Raw genomic sequence first — 4736 nt, forward strand, 5'->3', positions numbered from 1 at the left:
AAGAAAAAATTTTTAAACAGAAATCACTGGCCAGGCACAGTGGCTCACACCTGTAATTCCACCCAGCACTTTGGGAAGCTGAGGCAGGTGGATCACCTGAAGTCAGGAGTTCGAAACCAGCCTGGCCAACATGATGAAACCCCGTCTTTACTAAAAATACAAAACATTAGCCGGGCGTGGTGGCACACACCTATATTCCCAGCTACTCAGGAAGCCGAGGCAGGAGAATCACTTGAACCCAGGAGGCAAAGGTTGCAGTGAGCCGAGATCATGCCACAGCACTCCAATCTGGCCGATAGAGCGAGACTCTCTCAAAAAAACACACAAAAAGCAAACAAACAAACAAACAAAAAGACGGAAATCACCAAATAAGGTGGTAGAAATATATCTGCTGTGGCATAAATGTTTTTGTCCCTGCAAAATTCATATAATGAAATCCTAACTCCCAATGTGATATTACTAAAAGGCAGGGCTTTGGGGAGGTGATTAGGCCCAGAGGGTGGAGACCCAGGAATGCGATTAATGACCTTAGAAGAGAGGTTGCAGGGAGGTTGTCTTCCCCTTTCCCATGTGAGGTCACAGCTAGACGGCACCGTCTGTGAACTGAAGAGGGAGACCTCACCAGACACCCAATCTGCCAGTGCCTTGATCTTGGACCTCCCAGCCTCCAAAACTGTGAGCAACACATTTTTGTTTATAAGTCATCCCATTTACAATATTTTTACTATAACTGCCCCAATGACTAAGATAATATCTGAATATATCTATAATCACAATATCCTTAAATAAAATAAGCACCTATTAAAAGAAGTATTATTAAATTTAATAACAAAATAAAATCTAGCTATATGCTTCTTAAAAGATATGCATCTAGGCCTGGGGCGGTGGCTCACACCTGTAATCCCAGCACTTTGTGAGGCTGAGATGGGTGGATCCCTTGAAGCCAAGAGCTCGAGACCAGCCTGGCCAACATGGCAAAACCTCATCTCTACTAAAAATATAAAAATCAGGCAGGCATGGTGGCACACGCCTGTAGTCCCAGCTACTTGGAAGGCTGAGGCATGAGAATCACTTGAACCTGGGAGGAAAAGGTTGCAGTGAGCCCAGATCGTGCTGCTGCTCTCCAGCCTGGCTGAAACAGCAAGACTCTGTCTCAAAAAGTAAAATACAAAATAAAGATGTACATCTAAAATAAAAACAAATAAAAAGTTGAAAATAAAGTGATGAAAAAAGCTAAGGCTAAAATGCAGAAATCTAAGGAAAAATGAAATTTCAGGTGAGCCGTAGGCTATTAAATGTCACTACAATTTAGTAGAAGAAACAGCATGCTAGGAAGATACTAAAATCATGGGCTTATATATAGACTCAAAATATTTGAAGCAGAACAGGCAGATTAACAAGAAATTGAGGCATCCACAATGGTAGAAATTAGGTGTCAGAAAATGATAGATTTTTTAAAAAGTAAAGACATAGAATATTTGAGTAATAGAATTAATTACCTTTATAAAATAGAGAGAGCCCACACCTAACCAATAAGTGATATACATTCTTTACAAGGTCCCTAAAACAGTTTTAAAAACTCACCATATGCTGGGTCCTAAAAGAAATCCAACCAAAATTTTAAATATCAGCTTTATATAGACCGGGATCTATTACAACAGTGCAGTTAAATTACAAATCAACAAAAATACATTCTGTACTGAATAAGGGAATTAAATAATAGCAATAATAGTAAAAATCTTATAATTTGTAGTTACTATATAATAAAGTAAATTTTGCTGTGTTGTGTCGTGTTTAATATAAAACCTAACCCCCAGCTCTGCTTAAAATTAACTAACTCCTCATAAAACCTACCTTATCTATTCTCCCCACATTCTCAGCAAAGTTTCCAGGCATCTCAAGACTCCTGTTTTTCTTACTGACCAGCTGCAAGGTCACAGGACAAGATAACACCTAAAGAATGTACAATGCATTTCTCAAAATGCTGTTTTTCAAATGTAACATACATCACAAGACATGCTGCAAATTAATTAACTGTTCCTTGTTCTAACTTCTGTAAACCTGTTAGCTGCTACATCACCCTGAATGTATAAAAGTACCCCATTTTCTTTCTCCAGGGCTCAGACTTGGGACGCTAATCCTCTGAGCCAGCGGCCACCTGAATGAAATCCTCATTTCACCCACTGGTCTCTCTGGTCTCCTGGATATTTTGTGACAGTATGCCTTAAGGCTGGGCGCGGTGGCTCACGCCTATAATCCTAGCACTTTGGGAGACTGAGGCAGGTGGATCACCTGAGGTCAGGAGTTTGAGACCAGCCTGAACAACGGTGAAACCCTGTCTCTACTAAATAAAAAAAATTACCCAGACGTGGTAGCACGCACCTGTAATCCCAACTACTTGGGAGACTGAGGCAGGAGAATTGCTTGAACCTGGGGGACAGAGGTTGCAGTGAGCGGAGATCGTGCCACTGCATTCCAGCCTGGGAGACAGAGTGAGACTTCGTCTCAAAACAAACAAACAAACAAAAAACCCCAGTACACCTTGATATATCTAAAAACCAAAATGTAAGGACATCACCACTTAACTTATGGATAAAGAGGAAAACACAGAAATATTCAGATATTAAATTACAAAGAAAATGCCATATATGAAAACTTCTGGGATGCAGACAATGTGAACCCTAGAGGCAAGTTGATATAGCAAATGAATTCATTAAAAGGAAAGGAGGCCAGGCATGGTGGCTCACACCTGTAATCCCAATGCTTTGGGAGGCTAAGGCAGGAGGATCACTCGAGGCCAGGAGTTTGAGAACAGCTTGGGCAACATAGAGAGACTCCATCTCTATAAAAGAAACTTTAAAAAAACATTATCTGGGAATGGTGGTGCATGGCTGTAGTCCTAGCTACTCAGGAGGATGAGGTGGAAAGATGGCTTGAACCCAGGTATTCTAGGTTAGAGTAAGCTATTATGGTGCCACTGCACTCCACTTTGGGTGATACAATGAAACCCTGTCTCTAAAAAATAAAAATAAATAAAAGGAAAATAATAGAAACTCATTAAACTCAAAAAGCAAAATAACTACAAAATAAACTAAAAATGTAGAATAAATGAAACTTTAAGATAAAAACAGAAAGGAACAAAAGTGAAAACAAATAAAAATAAAATAAAATAAATACAAAGTCACTCTGGAAATACCATTTGAAGTTTTGGATGAAATATATAATTTTCCAGAAAAATACAAATTTCCAAAGTCAGGCCAAGAATAAATAGAATCTCTGTAGAAGTTTACTTTTTAAATGTATCCATTTAGAGGATGGATTTACCAGCAGCATAGGTAAAGCTGAAGAGGGGATTCGTGAATTAGAAACCTAGTCAGCAGAAAATATCTACAGTGAAGCACAGAACAAAATAATAGAATACACCCAAAAAAAGTATGAAAGATATAGGAGAAAGAACTAACAGAAATATAGTTGGAGTCCCAGAAAGAGAGGAGAAAGCGGCTGATGCAGAAGCAATATTTGAAGAAATAGTAATTGAGATTTTTCCAAAACCGCTTTTTAAAAAAAATCAAGCCATGAGTTCAAGTACTAAAAACTTCAGAGAGAATTATTTCAAAGAAAGCCATACCTTTGCATAAAATGCTTAAAATCAAAAGCAATGAGAAATCTTAAGAGCAGATAGAGGAAACAAAAACTAAGAAACACATGAATCATAAAAGGAAAATGTTGATATATTGGGCCTCATCAGTAAAGTCTTTTACTCCTAAGAAAACAAAAAGGCAAAAAAATAGACTGGGAAAAATAACCACAATGGATTTGTATCTGGAATATACAACAAATTTGCATCTAGAATATATAAAGAAGTCATTTGAAAAAAAAATGACTCAATAATAATGGATAATAGGTTTATGCATACACTACCAAAAAAGATATATGATAAGCACATAAATGCTCAATGTCATTGGAAATATAACTTATAAGCACAACGAGATACCACTACACACTCACTAGAATGACTACTTTTTTTTTCTTCTATTGAAATGGAGTCTCACACTATCACCCAAACTGGAATGCAGTGGTGAGATCTTGGCTCACTGCAACCTCCCCCTCCTGGGTTCAAGCAATTCTCCTGCCTCAGCAGGAGTAGCTGGGATTGCAGTGCACACCACCACGCCCGGCTAATTTTTGTATTTTTAGTACAGACAGGGTTTTGCTATGTTGGCCAGGCTGATCTCTAACTCCTGATGACAAGTGATCCACCCACCTCAGCCTCCCAAAGTGCTGGGGTTACAGGCATGAGCCACCATACCTGGCCAGAATGGCTACATTTTGAAAGACTGACAACACCAAGCATTGGTGAGGACGTGGGCTAAGTGGAATTTTCATACATTGTCTTGGGAATGTAAAATGATACAGCCACTTGGAAACAGTTTGGTAACTGGACCTAAAGTTTCCAACAATCCCCCTTCTAGGTATTTACCTAGAGAAATTTTTTCAATATTCCCACACAAAAATTCATGAATGTGTATAGCAGCCTTATTCAAAATAGCTAAAAACTGGAAATAAGCCAAATATCCCTCAGCAGATAAGTGGCTGAACAAATTGTGTTTTATTCATACAATGAAATATTATTCAATAAAAAGGAACAAATAAAGGATACATGCAACAATATGGATGAATCTCACAAACAGTATATGAGCAAAAGAAGTCAGACACAAAGAGGTTGTACTGTATAA

This window comes from Sapajus apella, unplaced genomic scaffold, assembly GCF_009761245.1.
Source record: "Sapajus apella isolate SASKATOON/1434 unplaced genomic scaffold, GSC_monkey_1.0 scaffold8, whole genome shotgun sequence".
Taxonomy (NCBI): Eukaryota; Metazoa; Chordata; class Mammalia; order Primates; family Cebidae; genus Sapajus; species Sapajus apella.